This window comes from Dendrobates tinctorius, unplaced genomic scaffold (genome assembly GCF_039654945.1).
Source record: "Dendrobates tinctorius isolate UK_male_01 unplaced genomic scaffold, ASM3965494v1 ptg000214l, whole genome shotgun sequence".
Classification (NCBI taxonomy): domain Eukaryota; kingdom Metazoa; phylum Chordata; class Amphibia; order Anura; family Dendrobatidae; genus Dendrobates; species Dendrobates tinctorius.
Window position 1 is genome coordinate 1,714,285 of NW_027361881.1, and position 25,059 is coordinate 1,739,343.

A 25,059-nucleotide genomic window follows, 5' to 3' on the forward strand; every position below is an offset into this window, starting at 1 on the left:
TATGTACAAGAATATAACTACTATAATACTGCTCCTATGTACAAGAATATAACTACTATAATACTGATCCTATGTACAAGAATATAACTACTATAATACTGCTCCTATGTACAAGAATATAACAACTATAATACTGCTCCTATGTACAAGAATATAACTACTATAATACTGCTCCTATATACAAGAATATAACTACTATAATACTGATCCTATGTACAAGAATATAACTACTATAATACTGCCCCTATATACAAGAATATAACTACTATAATACTGCTCCTATGTACAAGAATATAACTACTATAATACTGATCCTATGTACAAGAATATAACTACTATAATACTGCCCCTATATACAAGAATATAACTACTATAATACTGCCCCTATGTACAAGAATATAACTACTATAATACTGATCCTATGTACAAGAATATAACTACTATAATACTGCCCCTATATACAAGAATATAACTACTATAATACTGCTCCTATGTACAAGAATATAACTACGATAATACTGATCCTATGTACAAGAATATAACTACTATAATACTGCCCCTATGTACAAGAATATAACTACTATAATACTGCTCCCTATGTACAAGAATATAACTACTATAATACTGCCCCTATATACAAGAATATAACTACTATAATACTGCTCCTATGTACAAGAATATAACTACTATAATACTGCCCCTATGTACAAGAATATAACTACTATAATACTGCCCCCTATGTACAATAATATAACTACTATAATACTGCCCCCTATGTACAAGAATATAGCTAATATAATACTGCCCCTATGTACAAGAATATAACTACTATAATACTGCCCCTATGTACAAGAATATAACTACTATAATACTGCCCCTATATACAAGAATATAACTACTATAATACTGCCCCTATGTACAAGAATATAACTACTATAATACTGCCCCCTATGTACAAGAATATAACTACTATAATACTGCCCTCTATGTACAAGAATATAACTACTATAATACTGCCCCTATGTACAAGAATATAACTACTAATACTGCTCCTATGTACAAGAATATAACTACTATAATACTGCTCCTATATACAAGAATATAACTACTATAATACTGCCCCCTATGTACAAGAATATAACTACTATAATACTGCCCCTATATACAAGAATATAACTACTATAATACTGCCCTCTATGTACAAGAATATAACTACTATAATACTGCCCCTATGTACAAGAATATAACTACTATAATACTGCCCCCTATGTACAATAATATAACTACTATAATACTGCCCCCTATGTACAAGAATATAGCTAATATAATACTGCCCCTATGTACAAGAATATAACTACTATAATACTGCCCCTATGTACAAGAATATAACTACTATAATACTGCCCCTATATACAAGAATATAACTACTATAATACTGCCCCTATGTACAAGAATATAACTACTATAATACTGCCCCCTATGTACAAGAATATAACTACTATAATACTGCCCTCTATGTACAAGAATATAACTACTATAATACTGCCCCTATGTACAAGAATATAACTACTATAATACTGCTCCTATATACAAGAATATAACTACTATAATACTGCCCCTATGTACAAGAATATAACTACTATAATACTGCCCCCTATGTACAAGAATATAACTACTATAATACTGCCCTCTATGTACAAGAATATAACTACTATAATACTGCCCCTATGTACAAGAATATAACTACTATAATACTGCTCCTATGTACAAGAATATAACTACTATAATACTGCTCCTATATACAAGAATATAACTACTATAATACTGCCCTCTATGTACAAGAATATAACTACTATAATACTGCCCCTATGTACAAGAATATAACTACTAATACTGCTCCTATGTACAAGAATATAACTACTATAATACTGCTCCTATATACAAGAATATAACTACTATAATACTGCCCACTATGTACAAGAATATAACTACTATAATACTGCCCCTATATACAAGAATATAACTACTATAATACTGCCCTCTATGTACAAGAATATAACTACTATAATACTGCCCCTATGTACAAGAATATAACTACTATAATACTGCTCCTATGTACAAAAATATAATTACTATAATACTGCTCCCTATATACAAGAATACAACTACTATAATACTGCCCCTATGGACAAGACTATAACTACTATAATACTGCCCCCTATGTACAAGAATATAACTACTATAATACTGCCCCTATGTACAAGAATATAACTACTATAATACTGCTCCTATGTACAAGAATATAACTACTATAATACTGCTCCCTATGTACACGAATATAACTACTGTAATACTGCTCCTATGTACAAGAATATAACTACTGTAATATTGCTCCCTATGTACAAGAATATAACTACTATAATACTGCCCCTATGTACAAGAATATAACTACTATAATACTGCTCCTATGTACAAGAATATAACTACTGTAATACTGCCCATATGTACAAGAATATAACTACTATAATACTGCTCCTATGTACAAGAATATAACTACTATAATACTGCCCCTATGTACAAGAATATAACTACTATAATACTGCTCCCTATGTACAAGAATATAACTACTATAATACTGCCCCCTATGTACAAGAATATAACTACTATAATACTGCTCCTATGTACAAGAATATAACTACTATAATACTGTCCCCTATGTACAAGAATATAACTACTATAATACTGCCCCTATGTACAAGAATATAACTACTATACTACTGCTCCTATGTACAAGAATATAACTACTATAATACTGCTCCCTATGTACACGAATATAACTACTGTAATACTGCTCCTATGTACAAGAATATAACTACTATAATACTGCCCCCTATGTACAAGAATATAACTACTATAATACTGCCCATATGTACAAGAATATAACTACTATAATACTGCCCCTATGTACATTAATATAACTACTATAATACTGCCCCCTATGTACATGAATATAACTACTATAATACTGCTCCTATGTACAAGAATATAACTACTATAATACTGCCCCCTATGTACAAGAATATATCTACTGTAATACTGCCCCCTATGTACAAGAATATAACTACTATAATTCTGCCCCCTATATACAAGAATATAACTACTATAATACTGCCCCCTATATACAAGAATATAACTACTATAATACTGCTCCCTATGTACAAGAATATAACTACTATAATACTGCCCCCTATGTACAAGAATATAACTACTATAATACTGCCCATATGTACAAGAATATAACTACTATAATACTGCCCCTATGTACATTAATATAACTACTATAATACTGCCCCCTATGTACATGAATATAACTACTATAATACTGCTCCTATGTACAAGAATATAACTACTATAATACTGCCCCCTATGTACAAGAATATATCTACTATAATACTGTCCCCTATGTACAAGAATATAACTACTATAATTCTGCCCCCTATATACAAGAATATAACTACTATAATACTGCCCCCTATATACAAGAATATAACTACTATAATACTGCTCCCTATGTACAAGAATATAACTACTATAATACTGCCCCCTATGTACAAGAATATAACTACTATAATACTGCTCCTATGTACAAGAATATAACTACTATAATACTGCCCCCTATGTACAAGAATATAACTACTATAATACTGCTCCTATGTACAAGAATATAACTACTATAATACTGCCCCCTATATACAAGAATATAACTACTATAATACTGCCCCCTATATACAAGAATATAACTACTATAATACTGCTCCCTATGTACAAGAATATAACTACTATAATACTGCCCCCTATGTAAAGGAATATAACTACTATAATACTGCCCCCTATGTACAAGAATATAACTACTATAATACTGCCCCCTATATACAAGAATATAACTACTATAATACAGCTCCTATGTACAAGAATATAACTACTATAATACTGCTCCTATGTACAAGAATATAACTACTATAATACTGCTCCTATGTACAAGAATATAACTACTATAATACTGCCCCCTATGTACAAGAATATAACTACTATAATACTGCTCCTATGTACAAGAATATAACTACTATAACACTGCCCCCTATGTACAAGAATATAACTACTATAATACTGCCTCTATGTACAAGAATATAACTACTATAATACTGCCCCCTATATACAAGAATATAACTACTATAATACTGCTCCTATGTACAAGAATATAACTACTATAATACTGCCCCCTATGTAAAGGAATATAACTACTATAATACTGCCTATTGCATATCAGGGTGACATCACAGCATTATTAGACTTTTCCTGAAGCTTCTGATATTTGTTGAGTATTATATGTTTATCTTTTACGTTTTTGTTGCAGAATCTCATTCATTTCTCGTTTATCTTTTCGTAGTTTCTTGATGCCACAAACCTTTTTTTATGAATTTTTCAAATTCCATAATCCTTCGATGTCAATGGCCGGATATCCGCTATCTGCAGATTCTCGTTTTCTCCGCCCGTCAGCAGAAGGATTTGCGGTCGTTCTCCTCACATTTTGTATACCTTGGTAATTTCTGCAGTGACTTCCACCTTCTGTAAAGTAAATAGGGAACAGGGGGAGTTCTGTCTACAAGTCCCTGAGAATTAAGATTTACATAAACAAGTGATCGTCTGGTGAGGAGTCTGCATCCATGTAAGCGACCGGTGGTCATCAGGTGCACACTCCGCACGCTGCCCCCTGTCTCAGATCTATGGTGGGCTATTGGTCACGCCACAGACAATCAGCAAGTAATAAGCTCTACAGATTATAATGCATTAATCTACGGCCGCAGTGTAGTAACTTCCAATATTGAAATCTAAACTCCCCCAAATGTCAAAACTCATGCACCTGAGCCTAATCCTAAATCTAATCCTAACTCTAATATTCACCATTTTATACAAACCTTAAACTTGACCCTAAGCCTAAATCTAATTCTAGCACTAATACTAATCATTGCATACAAAACTTAAGCCTTATAATGCTAACACTAATAATAACAATCTTGTGCAAACCTTAAACTTGACACTAATCCTAAATCTAATTCTAACACTAACCATTTTATACAAACCTCAAACTTGAGCCTAATCCTAAATCTAATACTAGCACTAATATTAACCCTCTTGTACAAACCTTAATCCTGAACCTAATATTTAATTTAGTCTTAATATTAATCATTTTATACAAACCTTAAACCTGACCCTACTACTAAAGATAATTCTAGCACTAATACTAATAATTTTATTTAAAACGCAAACCTGATCATAATCCTAAATCTAATCCTATCACTAGTATTATCATTATTGTACAACCCTTCATCTTGACCCTAATCGTAAATCTAATACTAACACTAAAACTAACCATTTTATACAAACATTAAACATCACTCCAACCCTAAATCTAATTCTAGCACTAATACTGATAATGGCATACAATCATCAAACTTGAGCCTAATCCTACATCTAATACTAACACTAATGTTAACCCTCTTGTACACACCTTAATCCTGAGCCTGATCTTTAATTTAGTCTTAATATTCATCATTTTATACAAACCTTAAACCTGATCCTAATCCTAAATCTAAACCTAACACTGATATTAACTCTATTGTACAAACCTTCAACTTAATTCTAATCCTAAATCTAATTCTAGCACTAATACTAATGTTATACGATCATCAAACTTGAGCCTAATCCTAAATCTAATTGTAACATTAATATTAACTGTTTTGTACAAACCTTAAATTTGTCCTAAATCTAATCCTAACACTATTATACAAACCTATCAACTTGACCCTATTTCTAAATCTAGTCCTAACACTAATAATAACATTCTTATTAAAACTCTAAACCATTATTTAATTCAGAATCTAATTCCAACACTAATACTGTCTGGTATAAACTTTACACCTTAACCCTGGCCTTAAATCTAATCCTAACACTAATACTGAGACTACAATACAAACCTATAAACTTGAAACTAATCCTAAATCTAATCCTAACACTAATAGTAACCCTCTATTGCAAACGTTAAACCTGACCCTAATCCTAAATCTAATTCTAAAGCACTCACAAACGAATAAGACAGCCGTTGGCCAAACAATACCTCGGCCGAAATCTACCTCCTCCATGCACAGGAATCCTGGGCTCAGCTTAGTGCCCCTTTATCTTTATGAGAGATCTGCTCCTCTGGTGTCAGCTCCAGGAAAAATAAAGGGAAGAATACCCATGGAGTTACAATGTGTTCTCTCAGGTGAGAGTCCAGAGCTCTCGGCTGGTTCAGCTAAGATTAGTTTTATGTGTTTGGGGCCTTACCCCTCCTATATAAACCCTAAACCTGGTCTTAAATCTAAAACTGACACTAAGTTTAACAGTAAAGCTCTTCCACTAACCTTAGCACCATTTCTTACATTAACCCTAATACTTACAATAAACTTAACCCTACCCGATCACTAGCAGTTACCCTTTACCTAGCCGTTTTTCACTAATCCTAACCCTAGTACCGACACTGACTGTAATTCCAGCTCTAACAATAAACCTAACACTAGCCCTATTATTTTCCACTAATCCTAAACCTAACATTACCTTTCGTACTGACCGATCTTTAACCTTTAACCCTGACCCCCAAAACCAGCCCTAACATTATAAAACTAACTGTACGACAAAAAGTAATACTAAGCCTTACACTAACTATAAGACTAGGACTAAAAGACGGGAACCCCAAAAACACTAAAAATCCTGAGCACAGGAAGAAATACGGTAAGAATTTTCATCACGTGTGCAAAATAAACACAAAAGATATAAAGAGGGGGGGAGTCAGATCCGAAAAAATGGATCCACCCCGGAGAAGTGACGATGGATATACTGTAGGGATCGCGCATGGATGAGTGCGGTTATAGAAGCTTCAACACGCATCCGGCCTCCGCGCCATTCATCAGCAACAATACAGAAAGGAGGAAATGATCTAATCCAGTGACTGATAATCCCAAAAATCTAACAGTCTATCAAATCTGATAATCCCATAGAATTCAGCTACACTGGAGAACAGACAAAGGAGACTCAAAGGGGGAATCGGGGAACACACAGCGATTACAAAAATGTATCAAAGTATTCTTGTTTTTAAGATTTTTTTCAAATTAAGTCTGAAAGTAACATTGCCCCCTTGTGGACAAAAGACTGTGAAGACTGAAATTATAACGATTAATTATTTATTATCCTTTTTCCAGAAACTACAAAACAATTTGAAATACTTTAACAATCATTGCTAAAGAAGGAAATGTCAAAACGACAAATCAAGTGCTGCAATCATCTGGCGCCAATCTGCTGCGAATTTCATTTTTTGTTTGTTTTTATCTGTATTTTTGCTGCAGATTTTTTCACCACCCCCCTATAACAATGAACGGGGAGAAATCTGCTCCAAAAACACATTAAAAAAAAAATGTATAAAAAACGGGTGCACAGACCCTAATACATTGGTGGGTTCACAAAGAATCCGGATGGGAGCAATGTGCTCTGGGGGTCCGTCCTTCATCATCCACATTAACATGGAGATTTTCCCCTTGGAGCGAGGGGCAGAGGAGGCAGCCTGGAGGTCAGAAGGGGTAAAGGACATCACAGAGGGGGATAATGGCACCAAAGTCATAGAATAAGTCATAAAAAAAAACCATTGATGTAAAATTTGTGTCTAAAGTTAGGAGTGACCCAGAATCAGGTGGTGGGGCGCCGACATCACTGATGTGACAGATGCCAGGGACTGCTCTGTCCATGGCCTCTTTACCAGTCCCTATCAGTGCTTTTATTGGGGGCTCTATAAAAGATAAGGAAAACCCTTTGCTGAGACAGAGGAGTTTATTGCGGATGGATCTGGACTCTCTGCTCTCAGTCATCCTAATGGGCAGCATTAGAGAGATACCACCCTGCGTCCAGGATTACAGACGTGACCCATGCGCCGCACACACCCCCCCCAATCATGCAGGAGGTCACACGGAGGGGAACAGACCTGCTTCAGGGAAAGGGTTAAGTTATTTTTTTTTTTAAAGAAAACGCTATGTCTTTTTTTTTTTAAACCCAGATGTTAGTTTGAGGTCTATGGTGAAATAAATAAAATACATGATACATAACGATTTTCAAATTTGTAACCTTTTTGGATAATGATGTTTTTATTTAAAAAAAAATAAAAATAATAATAATGGTCTGGGAATTATATAATATTTAAAAAAAAAAAAAAAAAAAAGATACACAAGTGCCGCCCCCCCCCCCCCCCAGAAGTTGATGTACAACTGTAAAAAAAAAAAACAAAAAAAAAAACAACCTACAATTTATTTTATTGTTGGGTTTAAAAGAAAAAAGCAAATTTTATAATTTCTCACTATTTTAACATAACAAATAATTCCGTAAATGAACTCACATCTAAAAGTCTAATAAAGATGCAAATATTGCTACAGAGAACTGCAACATTGTTGCAACAGAGGCATTTTCACTGCAAGTGTCAAATATACATATTACTTTTTTTTTTAGCTTCATGGGGAAAAAGTTATCAGCCCTTCAAACATTAAACAAAAAGAAAAAAAAAAAACACCCCCCAAGAGCATAAAAAGGCAAAAGTTTTCATGGCTCTGAGTAACAATAAAAACTTTTTCAGAATAGTTATTATCACTTTCTTATGATTAATTATGGAATTGTAAAGCGCTGCGGAATATGTTGGCGCTATATAAAGATTATGATTATTATTTAGAAACACGAGATCACAAAGTCGTCAGTGCGCGAATGGAAAGCGACTAGTTATCCACAGCGGGATGTGGAGGGTTAATCCGTTTTTTGGTGTGGCGCTTCCCTTTAAGATGTTGGGCACGTGATGAGACGGGGAGGGTGGACTCTGGGTCACGTTTTTTCCGAATCCCACCATTATTATCGCTGGCGGTTATTAGGGAGCGATCATTAACACTTTGTTGTCGGGGCTCTAGTTAGCCCCCCGGTGTCCGCGGCGCACACAATGTTATTTGCAGCCTCTAGAGGGAATATTTCCTGCCGGCTAATTACCGGATATGTAGAACGGATCATTAAGAGGCAGGAAACGCTCTCCCCCGGTGGCTTTCATTTTAAAGTCTCTTTATTTTCTGGAGTAAAGGAGTTTTTTGGATGAATTCCCCGTTTATGACAAGTGTCAGTGAACACGTCGTCACACGATGTTTTAACTCTTTTAATGTCGGGACGCTCAGCGACACAAAATTTCAAAGCGAAAACTGAAGAACTAAAAGAAAAAAAACTTCAAAGCCGAAAGCAAAGAATTCATTCCATCATATAGGAGCCGCTATGGGCGAGCGGAGAAAAGGAGGCCGTCACGGGCCCCAGGCGCCATTTTTTCTAAGTCGCTTTTCTTGTCTTACGTTATTCATGGCCGTTTATTTGCAAATTTCTTCAAAATTGCACAAAATCAAAAATGCTCTTTATTTTCGTCTTTTTACTTTTCCTTTTGTGCTTTTTTTTTTTCTTTTTTAAAGCAAACAGTCGCACATTACATTACAATGTCCCACTCAATTCTAACAATTTCTGGAGCACGAAAAAATCATGACAGATGGAGAGAATTATCCAAATAATGAATCGTCCGCAAACATCTGGATAAAGAAAACGATGTCCCCAATAGATTATATAAAATAGGCTTCATAACAGGAAAAAGCGGACAAAAAAGAGGCATAAATTAAATAGTAAATCGGAAACAACGAATGGAACTATCTAACTTCTTAAAGGGGTTGTCCTGTCTCCAATCTTTGATGGAAGATTCTGCTCTTGGCGTTGACCACACGGCGATCACTCTGATCTCATGTTGGGGGTCACGGATTTTCATCCCTGACCACAGATCTAGAATTATCATTAATGGCTAAAACATGGAGATTGCTGTGATGATGGGATACACTGATAATAGGGTCTTCAGTATTATGGAATTGTAATGTAAGCGACTGTCCTGTCTCCATGGCCGGTGGGTGTCTGTGTGGCCCCCAGGTTATCTCTCCCTCTCATAGACTGGATCTCGCTCCGTATCTGGGGCCCCAATTATACTGCAAGAGTGCAATATAAAGGGGAAGGCCTCATTAAAGGGGTCCTCCTCCCCTGGGGCCGTCTGTTGCCCATCCTTTAATTTCTGCCAGTAGGAGTCCATATAATGCACAGGTGTCAGCAGTCACCAGAACCAGAGTGCGGGATCCCCAGTCTGGATAGTAGCTGGGGGTCTCCATCACACTCATGTCATAATGTGAATGTCCGACTTCACCCTAAATCCATCCTAAGTCCACGGACCCCATCCCCATATTGACCCCCCAGGTGTAAGTCCACAGATCCCCATCCCGACCCCCCAGGTTTAAGTCCACGGATCCCCATCCCCATACCGACCCCCCAGGTGTAATCTGCCGGGTGGCTCCATGGCCCCCAGTAATCCTCCTCCTCTGCTTTATGGTTGTGTTCTGCTGATGAAAGAGAGGACAAGAATCCCTTTAATCTTTCCTCTGGTGTGCTGAGGCTCCTGCGGGTACAGAGACGTTCCCCACCACCCAGCCCTTGTGTCTGAGCGTGGCCATCGGCCGTGGCTGCCAACATGTTACCACGAGAAGGAACCGGATCACCACAAAGCCTCAAAATCAGCGACATAACAAGGAAAACCTCAGTCAGGAGCTTCCCCACCTCCTCTCCATCAGCGTCTGTCAGAAAAGTAACGATGAGAGCGAATGTATAGAAATGTAACACTGAATACTGTAAGATGTGGTCACCAGTACAACCCTGCACCTCCAGGATCACCGCCCCGACAGATGCCCCCCACACCCAGGTTCTGGGGGTCCCTATTTCCACTATGGTTTTGTGTGTAACTAGTTGATACTTTGTTGCAGTTTCACAGCATCCTGCCCCTTGTGAGCACTGTGGCACGATCTGCGGCTCGGACTTATCGGGGCCACAGGCGTCTTCTCTATCATCAGTCCTCAGCGCTCTCTATGGGATCCTGTAAGGCTGTGGTCATACTGTACTTTATCTGTCATCCAAGAAAAGTGCTCCTGATTATGCTAATCAGACTCTGATCAGAGCGGGATACGACTTACTCAGAGGTGGAGAAAGAAAAAAGTTTCTCCACCTTCTCCATTGTCAATCTGTGAAAATGGGACCACAGTCGGGTGTCCTCCATGATGCTGACCCCTTAGACTTGGCTGACTCAGTGTGATCCCAATATCGCAGGCAAATCGTGTATGCGCGAGACTTTTCCATCTGTCTTGTATCTGAATGTGGGATACCCTCGTCCTGGTGCAGAGAAGGGATAGTGGGGGGCACTGTGTATCGGAATGTGGGTTACCCTCGTCCTGGGGCGGAGAGGGGTTAGTGGGGGGCACTGTGTATCTGAATGTGGGATACCCTCGTCCTGGGGCGGAGAGGGGTTAGTGGGGGGCACTGTGTATCTGAATGTGGGATACCCTCGTCCTGGGGCGGAGAGGGGTTAGTGGGGGGCACTGTGTATCTGAATGTGGGTTACCCTCGTCCTGGGGCGGAGAGGGGTTAGTGGGGGGCACTGTGTATCTGAATGTGGGTTACCCTCGCCCTCGGGCGGAGAGGGGTTAGTGTGGGGCACTGTGTATCTGAATGTGGGTTACCCTCGTCCTGGGGCGGAGAGGGGTTAGTGGGGGGGCATTGTGTATCTGAATGTGGGTTACCCTCGTCCTGGGGCGGAGAGGGGTTAGTGGGGGGGCACTGTGTATCTGAATGTGGGTAACCCTTGTCCTGGGACAGAGAGGGGTTAGTGGGGGCACTGTGTATCTGAATGTGGGTTACCCTCGTCCTGGGACAGAGAGGGGTTAGTGGGAGGCACTGTGTATCTGAATGTGGGATACCCTCATCCTGGGGCAGAGAGGGGTTAGTGGGGGCACTGTGTGTCTGAATATAGGATACCCTTGTCCTGGGGCAGAGAGGGGATAGTGGGGGGCACTGTGTATCTGAATGTGGGATACCCTCATCCTGGGACAGAGAGGGGTTAGTGGGGGGGCACTGTGTATCTGAATGTGGGTTATCCTCGTCCTGGGACAGAGAGGGGTTAGTGGGGGGCACTGTGTATCTGAATGTGGGTTACCCTCGTCCTGGGACACAGAGGGGTTAGTGGGGGGCACTGTGTATCTGAATGTGGGATACCCTGTCCTGGGGCTGAGAGGGGATAGTGGGGGGCACTGTGTGTCTGAATATAGGATACCCTTGTCCTGGGGCAGAGAGGGGATAGTGGGGGACACTGTCTATCTGAATGTGGGATACCCTCGTCCTGGGGCAGAGAGGGGTTAGTGGGGGGCACTGTACCCTTGTCCTGGGGCAGAGAGGGGTTAGTGGGGGGCACTGTGTATCTGAATGTGGGATACCCTTGTCCTGGGGCAGAGAGGGGTTAGTGGGGGGAGCTGCTGCGGACATACATGGCCGATCTCTGCTCCGCTCTAAGCTCCATAGTGACCTGTTCGGCCACAGCTATTGAACAGCAAAGATTTTTGGTGAGATATACATATTTACAAAAAACTTTTAATGAAATCTCCAAAATCACAGAAGATAAAAGACTTGATATTTAGGGATATGTAACCGTGACTTGATGGGCCGCACCGGAGACAGATACCGGGGGGCTGGGTCCAGTTCTCTAGGTGATGCAGTCAGATGAGACGTCTCAAGTGACTCAGAGGTTTTGCTCCTTCCGATGTTGGTGGGAGAAGAGTGACGCAGATCAGTGTAATTAGTCAGACCCCAAAAGACTAAAGAGCAAATCACAGAACAAGATGTCATCTGCCCCGAACAGAGGGGAAGAAAAAGCTGGACAGTCAGCGGCGGATCACCGAGTGTCAAGGGGGGCAACGTAGAGGATGGAGAGATAGATATAAAGATAGAGAGATAGATAATAGATAGATAAAGGATAATAGATAATAGATAGATATAGATAATAGATAATACATAGATAGATAGATAGGTAGATAGATAATAGATAGAGAGAAATGATAATAGATAGATAAAGGATAATAGATAGATAATAGATATAGATAACAGATAGATAATAGATAGATAGATAATAATAGATAATAGATAGATAGATAGATAGATAGATAGATAGATAGATGGGTAAATAATAGATACATAGATAATACGTAACAGATAGATAAAAGCTAGATAGATAATAGATAGATAATCTAGATAATAGATAGATAACAGATAGATAAATGATAATAGATAGATAAAGGATAATAGATAGATAACAGATAGATAATAGATAATATATAGATTATAGATAATAGAATCAAAGAATCATAGAATCGTAGAGTTGGAAGGAACCTCCTGGGTCATCTGGTCCAACCCCCTGCTCAAAGCAGGATTCGCTAAATCATCCCTGTCAGATGTCTGTCCAGCCTCTGTTTGAAGACTTCCATTGAAGGAGAACTCACCACTTCTCGTGGCAGCCTGTTCCACTCATTGATCACTCTAACTGTCAAAAAGTTTTTTCTAATATCTAATCTGTGTCTCCTCCCATTCAGTTTCATCCCATTGCTTCTAGTCTTTCCTTGTGCAAATGAGAATAAAGTTGATCCTTCTACAATGTGACAGCCCTTTAGATATTTGTAGACAGCTATTAAGTCTCCTCTCAGTCTTCTCTTTTGCAAACAAAACATTCCCAAATCCTGCAACCTTTCCTCATAAGACAGGGTTTGCAGACCGGTCACCATTCTGGTCGCTCTTTTCTGAACTTGCTCCAGTTTGTTGATGTCTTTTTTAAAATGTGGTGCCCAAAACTGGACACAATATTCCAGATGAGGTCTGACCAAAGAGGAGTAGAGGGAAATAATGACTTCACGTGATCTAGACTGTATGCTTCTGTTAATAAGATAGATGGATAATAGATAGATAACAGATAGAGAGATAAATGATAATGAGTGATTCCCTACTAAAATGTAAGAAGGGACTGGATGCCTTTCTTGGAAAGTATAATATTACAGGGTATATACACTCGTTTCCTTAGTGTTGCGTTGATCCAGGGAGCTAGTCTGATTGCCGTATGTGGAGTCGGGAAGGAATTTTTTTCCCCCAATGTGAAGCTTACTGTTTCCCACATGGTTTTTTTTGCCTTCCTCTGGATCAACATTTTAGGGCAAGTTAGGATAGGATATGGGGTGAACTAGATGGACTTATCATCTCGCTTCAACCTTAATAACTATGTTACTATGCAATAGATAGATAACAGAAAGATGATACATAGATAATAACCAATGAAAATTTGGCAGCACTACCATAAGAAGCTGGGTGCAATAAAACCTGTTAAAGTGATGTCCAAACCTCCAAAATAGAAAATCAGAAAAAAAAACAGATTCTCAAGCTTGAGAAAGGCAGAGAAATCTGCCAAAACGTTGCTGCTAATGGATCAGTAAAGCCACGGTTTTTCACTTTAATTTTTAGAGTGCTGCCTGTTTTTTATTGATTTTATTTTTAGATAGATAGATAATGGATAGATGGATAGATAGATAATAGAGAGAAAATAGACAGATAATAGATGATAGATAGATAATAGATAGATGGATAGATAGATAATAGATAGATAATAGATAGATGATAGATAATAGATAGATGATAGATAATAGAAAGGTAGATGATAGATAGATGATAGATAGATAATAGATAGATGATAGATAGATGATAGATAATAGAAAGATAGATAATAGATAGATGATAGATACATAATAGATAGCTACATAGATAATAGATAGATGATAGATAGATAATAGATAGATGATAGATAATAGATGATAGATAATAGATGATAGATAATAGATAGATAGAAGATAGATAATAGATAGATGATAGATAGATAATAGATAGATGATAGATGATAGATAATAGATAGATAGATAATAGATAGATAATAGATGATAGATAGATAATAGATAGATGATAGATAATAGATAGATAATAGATAATAGACAGATGATAGATAGATGATAGATAGATAATAGATAGATAGATAATAGATAGATGATAGATAGATGATAGATAATAGATAGATAATAGATAGATGATAGATAGATAATAGATGATAGATAATAGATAGATAATAGATGATAGATAATAGATAGATAATAGATAGATGGATGATAGATAGATAATATAGATGATAGATAGATAATAGATAATAGATAGATGATAGATAATAGATAGCTAATAGATAATAGATAGATGCTAGATAGATGATAGATAATAGATAGATGACAGATAGATAATAGAGATAATAGATAGATGATAGATAGGTGATAGATAGATGATAGATAGATAATAGATAGATAATAGATAGATAGATAGATAATAGATAGATAGATAATAGATAGATAATAGATAAATAGATAGATAGATAATAGATAGATGATAGATATATAATAGACAGATAATAGATGATAGATAATAGACGGATAATAGACAGATGATAGATAGATAATAGATGATAGATGATAGATAATAGATAGATTATAGATATAGATAATAAATAGACACTGGACACCGGAGGTCTCCCACAAATCGGCCACTTTCTCCACCACGTGCCGTCATGTTACTGATGTATTGTGCAGCTTCTTACCTTCGGCCGGTGCTCCTCTCCTCCTGGCGCACACTGCGCTGCCTCACTTTTTGACATATAAATAAATGAAAATGCAAAAAATAAACAGATCAAACAGTAGAGAAAAAGTAGAATATTTTAAGAAAATGATCATTACAATTCCGGCTTCTCCTCCATATTGTCCTATTTATTGGACCAATTGTTATTCCACAATACCGTCACCTTCTTGGATAATCATTAGCGGCTGCTCCCTGATCTTTGTGTTGAAACTTAATTACAAGTAATTAATAGTTAATGGAAACAATTATATCGGAGTTATTATAAATGAGAATTTCTCACCAGGTTTGTGTCCAAAATTTCCTTTTTCTGATTTTCACAATTGTAAGAAGAATTTTTCCTGAAGGAGGTGCCATAGTCAGGTCACAGTCTTTAGGATTTAGGGCAATACCTGATACTTTTTGGGGCGATCACCTGACAATATGTAAGATGTGAAAAAAGAAAATCCAATTAAAAATTATATATAAATTACAAAATCAGATGAACGTTTCTCACTTGATCCTTTTTTTTTTCTTGTTTGATTGTGGGTCTGCGGTTTAGAAAGTTCACAAAAGACACAAACCCAGGACTATCCCCAGCGCTGGAGCATGAGTGTAAATGTTATCCGTCATTCCTCAGAAACACAGCAGCAGATAAGAAACATGTGGCCCACCTAGGATGTTCTATCCCTCAGCGGATAAATCCACAAAACGGTTTGAATCAATGTCACCAAATTCTCCGGCTCACAGATAGGCTTGTATGTTTAATGTCTGAACTCACATTCGTAGGAATACTAAATAATACATTAAATTATAATTAATGCAGAATATTCTGCATATCGATATAATCACAGGCAAAATAAAGCAAAAAAACCTAAATATTACCGAAATAAAACTGGCATTTTAAGTGGTATTTTATTAGCTCAATACATTTCAAACAGATTTTTACAATATATAAGCACTAGCTGAAGAGCCCAGTGTTGCACGGGCATAGCAAGCAACTGCCGTCCCGCTCTCTCTCTCCACAGCCCCGCTCTACACTCACCGTCCCGCTCTCTCCCTCCACAGCCCCGCTCTACACTCACCATCCCACCCTCTCCTTCCACAGCCCCGCTCTCCACTCGCCGTCCCGCTCTCTCCCTCCACAGCCCCGCTCTCCACTCGCCGTCCTGCTCTCTCCCTCCACAGCCCCGCTCTCCACTCGCCGTCCCGCTCTGTCCCTCCACAGCCCTGCTCTACACTCACCATCCCACCCTCTCCTTCCACAGCCCCGCTCTACACTCACCGTCCCGCTCTCTCCCTCCACAGCCCCGCTCTACACTCACCATCCCGCCCTCTCCTTCCACAGCCCCGCTCTACACTCGCCGTCCCGCTCTCTCCCTCCACAGCCCAGCTCTACACTCACCATCCCACCCTCTCCCTCCACAGCCCAGCTCTAAACTAACCATCCCACCCTCTCCTTCCACAGCCCCACTCTACACTCACCATCCCACCCTCTCCTTCCACAGCCCCGCTCTACACTCACCGTCCCGCTCTCTCCCTCCACAGTCCCGCTCTACACTCGCCGTCCCGCTCTCTCCCTCCACAGCCCCGCTCTACACTCGCCGTCCCGCTCTCTCCCTCCACAGCCCCGCTCTACACTCGCCGTCCCGCTCTCTCCCTCCACAGCCCCGCTCTACACTCACCATCCCGCCCTCTCCTTCCACAGCCCCGCTCTACACTTGCCGTCCCGCTCTCTCCCTCCACAGCCCCGCTCTCCACTCGCCGTCCCGCTCTCTCCCTCCACAGCCCCGCTCTCCACTCGCCGTCCCGCTCTCTCCCTCCACAGCCCCGCTCTCCACTCGCCGTCCCGCTCTCTCCCTCCAGAGCCCCGCTCTCCACTCGCCGTCCCGCTCTCTCCCTCCACAGCCCCGCTCTCCACTCGCCGTCCCGCTCTCTCCCTCCACAGTCCTGCTCTACACTCACCGTCCCGCTCTCTCCCTCCACAGCCCCGCTCTACACTTGCCGTCCCGCTCTCTCCCTCCACAGCCCCGCTCTACACTCGCCATCCCGCTCTCTCCCTCCACAGCCCAGCTCTACACTCACCATCCCACCCTCTCCCTCCACAGCCCAAGCTCTAAACTAACCATCCCACCCTCTCCTTCCACAGCCCCGCTCTACACTCACCATCCCGCCCTCTCCTTCCACAGCCCCGCTCTACACTCGCCGTCCCGCTCGCTCCCTCCACAGTCCCGCTCTACACTCGCCATCCCGCTCTCTCCCTCCACAGCCCCACTCGCCATCCCACTCTCTCTCTCCACAGCCCCGCTCTCCACTCACCATCCCGCTCGCTCCCTCCACAGCCCCTCTCTACACTGGCCGTCCAGCTCTCTCCCTCCACAGCCCCGCTCTCCATTCACTATCCCGCTCTCTCCCTCCACAGCCCAGCTCTGCACTCGCCATCCCGCTCCCTCCCTCCACAGCCTAGCTCTGCACTCGCCATCCCGCTCTCTCCCTCCACATCCCCGCTCTCCACTCGACGTCCTGCTCTTTCCCTCAGCAGCCCTGCTCTCCACCTGCCGTCCAGCTCTCCCTCTGCAGTCACGCTCTCCATGTGCCGTCCCATTCTATCCCTCCACAGCCCCGCTCTCCATCTGTGTCCCGCTCTCCCTCCACAACCCCGCTCTCTCCCTCCACAGCCCTGATGCTCTCCATGCGCCGTCCCACTCTCCATCCGTGTCGCGCTCTCTCCCTCACAGCTCCTCACTCCACCCGCACTTTCCCTCTGCAACCCTGCTCTCTATATGTCAGTGGGAGGGGCTATGTGGAGTGGGCGTGGCTTGATACATACACACAGCTTTATATATAGATGTATAATGTTTTAAATCTAATTTAACTGTAAATTGATTTTTACAATTTTAGTTCACTTACATATTTTTTCATGTCTTATATTTTTACATATCTTATAATTATACATGCAATCTATACTGTTTCTGTAGAATTTATTGTTCTATTTTCTATCTTCCTATTTACATTTATCGTCTATTTTCGAATTTTTAATGGATTTTATATTTTTTTTATTTCTTTTGCAGCTTGATTTATATTTTCTTAGAAATTCAAATATACTTCTAATTCTTTAGAAATTTCCAACACAAAAATATATTTGATCCTTTCTATTACTAAACTCTGCTCATTTGTTTATAGATTCTGTTATTTTTATACATACGCACGGATGGAAATGTATAAATTATAATTTTTTTATGTAAAAAATAGACAAGATTATATAATCAGGTGCCAATAAAATCTGAAGATTTTGTTTTTTTCTGATGTTCTTGTATGCTCAACCATTTCATATCTGTTGGTCCTCCCTGAACCTTTTCTATGTTCTCTCGGCTTCCCACCCCCCTATAAGCCGTGTTTATTAGCCGAGGTTCATCCATCTGATTTATTGATTCCCTGGTTTCCTGTGGACACTTTCCATGGTGCGGAGCTGAGCCCGGCGCAGCGCGGAGCTTGTCATATGTTCTGATGTGAAATGTTTATCAGATGGATGATTTACATCTCCCAGGTGTTCACCTACAGACGAGGCCAAGATTCTCCTAACACAGACTTCATCTGTACGACATAATGCGCCCAGTTATTTCTTATCTCCGACATCTATCATATCTCAGCTTCTACTTTCACACAAACACGTCTGACAACACAAAGTCGCGAGAACAAGTCACTATTCATCCTGATTACAGTCAATATTTACCAAAGGCTTCCAATACTTCCTTACATATAAGATTGTACTGTAATCATTTATTAAAATAAACATTAAAAACAGAAAAATTACAACAAATGAATTTATTACTAAACTGTACTAAAATATTCTATATGAACCTATAGTGTCACTTCTGTATCATAGATTGTAAGCTCTTGTGCTCAGTGTCACTTCTGTATCATAGATTGTAAGCTCTTGTGCTCATTGTCACTTCTGTATCATAGATTGTAAGCTCTTGTGCTCAGTGTCACTTCTGTATCATAGATTGTAAGCTCTTGTGCTCAGTGTCCTCCTCTTCTCATAGATTGTAAGCGCTTATGCTCAGTGTCCTCTCTCCTCATAGATTGTAAGCTCTTGTGCTCAATGTCCTCTCTCCTCATAGATTGTAAGCTCCTGTGCTCAGTGTCCTCTCTCCTCATAGATTGTAAGCTCTTGTGCTCAGTGTCCTCCTCTTCTCATAGATTGTAAGCGCTTATGCTCAGTGTCCTCTCTCCTCATAGATTGTAAGCTCTTGTGCTCAGTGTCCTCTCTCCTCATAGATTGTAAGCTCTTGTGCTCAGTGTCACTTCTGTATCATAGATTGTAAGCTCTTGTGCTCAGTGTCCTCCTCTTCTCATAGATTGTAAGCTCCTGGGCTCAGTGTCCTCCTCTTCTCATAGATTGTAAGCTCCTGGGCTCAGTGTCCTCCTCTTCTCATAGATTGTAAGCTCCTGTGCTCAGTGTCCTTCTCTCCTCATAGATTGTAAGCTCCTGGGCTCAGTGTCCTCCTCTTCTCATAGATTGTAAGCTTTTGTGCTCAGTGTCCTCCTCTTCTCATAGATTGTAAGCGCTTATGCTCAGTGTCCTCTCTCCTCATAGATTGTAAGCACTTATGCTCAGTGTCCACTCTCCTCATAGATTGTAAGCTCTTGTGCTCAGTGTCCTCTCTCCTCATAGATTGTAAGCTCTTGTGCTCAGTGTCACTTCTGTATCATAGATTGTAAGCTCTTGTGCTCAGTGTCCTCTTCTCATAGATTGTAAGCTCTTGTGCTCAGTGTCCTCCTCTTCTCATAGATTGTAAGCTCCTGGGCTCAGTGTCCTCCTCTTCTCATAGATTGTAAGCTCCTGTGGTCAGTGTCCTTCTCTCCTCATAGATTGTAAGCTCCTGGGCTCAGTGTCCTCCTCTTCTCATAGATTGTAAGCTCCTGTGCTCAGTGTCCTCCTCTTCTCATAGATTGTAAGCTCCTGGGCTCAGTGTCCTCTCTCCTCATAGATTGTAAGCTCTTGTGCTCAGTGTCCTCCTCATAGATTGTAAGCTCTTGTTCTCAGTGTCCTCCTCATAGATTGTAAGCTCTTGTGCTCAGTGTCCTCCTCCTCATAGATTGTAAGGTCTTGTGCTCAGTGTCCTCCTCTCCTCATAGATTGTAAGCTCTTCTGCTCAGCGTCCTCCTTTACTCATAGATTGTAAGCTCTTGTGCTCAGTGTCCTCCTCTGCTCATAGATTGTAAGCTCTTGTGCTCAGTGTCCTCTCCTCACAGATTATAAGCTCCTGTGCTGTGTCCTCCTCCACATAGATTGTAAGCTCTTGTGCTCAGTGTCCTCCTCCACATAGATTGTAAGCTCTTGTGCTCAGTGTACTCCATAGATTGTAAGCTCTTGTGCTCAGTGTACTCATAGATTGTAAGCTCTTGTGCTGTGTCCTCTCATAGATTGTAAGCTCTTGTGCTCAGTGTCCTCCTCCTCATAGATTGTAAGCTTTTGTGCTCTGTGTCCTCTCTTCATAGATTGTAACCTCTTGTCCTCGGTGTCCTCGTCTCGTAGATTGTAAGCTCATGTGCTCAGTGTCCATTCCTCATAGATTGTAAGCTCATGTGCTCAGTATCCTCCTCCTCATAGATTGTAAGCTCTTGTGCTCAGTGTCCTCCTCTCATAGATTGTAAGCTCCTGTGCTCAGTGTCCTCTCCTCATAGATTGTAAGCTCTTGTGCTCAGTGTCCGCTCATAGATTGTAAGCTCCTGTGCTCAGTGTCCTCCTCCTCATAGATTGTAAGCTCCTGTGCTCAGCGTCCTCTCATAGATTGTAAGCTCTTGTCCTCAGTGTCCTCTTCTCGTAGATTGTAAGCTCCTGTGCTCAGTGTCCTCTTCTCGTAGATTGTAAGCTCCTGTGCTCGGTGTCCTCTCTCCTCATAGATTGTAAGCTCTTGTGCTCAGTGTCCTCCTCCTCATAGATTGTAAACTCTTGTGCTCAGTGTCCTCTCTCCTCATAGATTGTAAGCTCTTGTGCTCAGTGTCCTCTCTCCTCATAGATTGTAAGCTCTTGTGCTCAGTGTCCTCTCTCCTCATAGATTGTAAGCTCCTGTGCTCAGTGTCCTCTCTCCTCATAGATTGTAAGCTCCTGTGCTCAGTGTCCTCTCTCCTCATAGATTGTAAGCTCCTGTGCTCAGTGTCCTCTCTCCTCATAGATTGTAAACTCTTGTGCTCAGTGTCCTCCTCCTCATAGATTGTAAGCTCCTGTGCTCGGTGTCCTCTCTCCTCATAGATTGTAAGCTCTTGTGCTCAGTGTCCTCCTCCTCATAGATTGTAAACTCTTGTGCTCAGTGTCTTCTCTCCTCATAGATTGTAAGCTCTTGTGCTCAGTGTCCTCTCTCCTCATAGATTGTAAGCTCTTGTGCTCAGTGTCCTCTCTCCTCATAGATTGTAAACTCCTGTGCTCAGTGTCCTCTCTCCTCATAGATTGTAAGCTCCTGTGCTCAGTGTCCTCTCTCCTCATAGATTGTAAGCTCCTGTGCTCAGTGTCCTCTCTCCTCATAGATTGTAAACTCTTGTGCTCAGTGTCCTCCTCTCCTCTCGTGATCCGGTTCCTCATTCCCATTTTTGAAAGTTTTATTAGCTTTCTAATTCATATTGTCTGTTATTTGCATTTGTTCCTCTCATTGCGCCACATAGCAAAATACTTAAGATTACTAAATATTAATCATTTCACTCTCTGGTTGCAGTTTCGTAATTGTATAATGACATCAATATTCAAAAGAATATAAATAATAGCAATTATCATAATCAAAAGTAATATTTATATAAAAATATATTATTGTTTTAAATTCATATTTTGCACTTTTTTATTTTATTTATTTAACCCTTGAGTTCCAATGAGTAGAATTTATTTTGTATCATTATGTATTATTTTATTTAACGTTATTTTATTATTTATACTATTCCTATTAATATGATTTCTATTCTTAAGTTTATTATTACTCTTATTATATTCTGCTTTGTTTAGCTCATTGAAACTCAGCTAATTTCTGTCCATTTATTCCTGTGTCACACATAGGGTTAACCGTTGCAATGATTTTTCAGTGATTTCTGACACCGGAACAAGAAGCTATTTCCCCCCTGAACAGTAGTCGGAGGGGTGATTACTTTTTGCTTTTCATCAAAGCAGGTGTCCATTTGGGATAATTACCCTGTGAGTAAGAAAAAAATGCAAAAATCTAAAAATCTGACATGTAGATGGCAGCTAAACGGTTAAGGGGATGAGATGTTTCTACTTCTTTGAATCTGATACAAGTTTTCTAAGGAAATGTAACAACATTCTTGTTTGATATTTAAAGGGTGATTCTGATTTTGACAAAAGCAGATTGCTAAAAAAAAAATAATAATCCATCCTGACGTACCTGGTGGTCCGCAAGGCTGCTTAATGGCAAGCAAAAAAAATTACAAAAATAAACTCTGGTTTCTGCCTTTCAGGGTGGGCAACGCCATTTGTACGGCGCGTCCCCCCAGCCCTGGTGAGTGTTAGAGCTGTCACTGCGCCCGGCTGCAGCAGAAACATTCTCTCCAGTCGTTTAGTCGGATCTTCCACCAGGTTTCAGCGTGAGATTCCTGTCGCTACTGTCATAAGGAAAAAAATACGACACGCCATAATCTAAACTGCAGGAAACGTCGCAACTCTCGGGGAGCAGAAAAAATGACAAATTCTTTGTTTAAACCTTTCCTGCAACAATGCGTTGTGACCCCATAAATACTGGGTCCTGCACCGGCGGTGGTGCAAAGTTTAATGTCTTCTTTGCATTTATTTTGTCATATTTTTCATGCATTTTTATTCTTTGTTCGCATTTATTTCATCACATTTTTTATACAATTTAATGTCTTGTCCACATTTATTTCGTCACATTTTTTATTCATTTTTATTCTTTGTTCGCATTTGTTTCGTCACATTTTTTATACATTTTTGTCTTGTTTACATTTATTTTGTCACTTTTTTTAGTAATATTTTTGTCTTGTTCACATTTATTTCATTCGCATTTATTTTGTCACATTTTTCATTCATTTTTATTCTTTGTTCACATTTATTTCATCACATTTTTTATACAATTTTATGTCTTGTTCACATTTATTTTGTCATATTTTTTAATCATTTTTATTCTTTGTTCGCATTTGTTTCGTCACATTTTTTATTAATTTTTATTCTTTGTTCGCATTTATTTCATCACATTTTTTATTCATTTTTATGTCTTGTTCACATTTATTTCATCACATTTTTTATTAATTTTTAGTCTTTGTTCGCATTTATTTCGTCACATTTTTCATTCATTTTTATTCTTTGTTCACATTTATTTCATCACATTTTTTATTCATTTTTATGTCTTGTTCACATTTAATTCGTCACTTTTTTTAGTAATTTTTTTGTCTTGTTCACATTTTTTTTAAATTTTTTTGTCTTGTTCGCATTGAGGATCTGTGCACATGCTGCGGATTGTCCTGCGGATTTTTCCACGCGGATTTGTCAAAAAATGCAGGTAAATCCGCAGGTCAAAAGACCTGCGGTTTATCTGCAGTTTTCCTGCAGTTTAGCCTGCGGGTTTCCCCTGCAGTTTGACACCTGTCATGGAGCAGGTGCCAAACCGCAGCGGAATTTGCACAAAGAATTGACATGCTGCGGTTTTGAAACTGCAGCAAATCAGTGCGGAAAAATCCGCACCGTCTGCACTGTGGTTTTCATTTTGCATTGATTTTAATGGTACTGATCCTGCTGTGGATCCGCAGGACCAAAACCGCTACGGATCCACAGCAGAATCCGCAGCGTGTGCACACCCTTATTCTGTCACATTTTTATTATTAATTTTTATGTCTTCCTCATATTTATGTAATAACGTTTGAACTGATTTCATTAATAATGATTAATATCTGCGGGTGTCTCGTCATTCTCCATCTGATACAACTGTGGTTATTTTAAGGCGGAATGGCGCCAATGAAGACGTAAAATCCTCCGACCGTTTATTACAGGGATAATGGCTCGTCCTAAACGCAGATGTCAGATCTCCGAGGCCGATTCCTTTTCCTTGTAACCAAATTTAACGTGAGCTGGAGTTTTGGCAATTAGGTTCAAAGATAAATGATGTCAAACGGCTGCAAATATCCCGACGTGACCTCAGCAGTCGGCTCTCCGTTTATGAGCAGCTGCGTTTGGACAGGACTCAAAGTGACTCAGGACAATGGACTGACGGAAGATTCATTACGAGAATATTGAAAATCTTTCTGCTGGTAAGAGATAAATTCACGACAAGAGCCAAAATATAAGTGGGTGCTAGCCCTTTAAGAAAAAATGGCGACAATCATAGGACAATTCATTAAACTTTTATAACCAGT

General features: G+C 39.8%; 1 long non-coding RNA gene across 2 annotated transcripts in view; it reads right to left on the minus strand.

Annotated features, from left to right (window-relative positions):
- Nucleotides 1-25,059, minus strand: part of LOC141058700 (uncharacterized) — a 209,870-nt gene that overhangs the window by 63,123 nt on the left and 121,688 nt on the right. For both annotated transcript variants that reach the window (XR_012222280.1, XR_012222279.1), the window contains exons 3-5: nucleotides 15,998-16,129; nucleotides 15,680-15,725; nucleotides 4,466-4,626 (exon numbers count right to left, since the gene is read on the minus strand). This is a non-coding gene — a long non-coding RNA (uncharacterized lncRNA). The remainder of the gene's footprint in view (nucleotides 1-4,465; nucleotides 4,627-15,679; nucleotides 15,726-15,997; nucleotides 16,130-25,059) is intronic.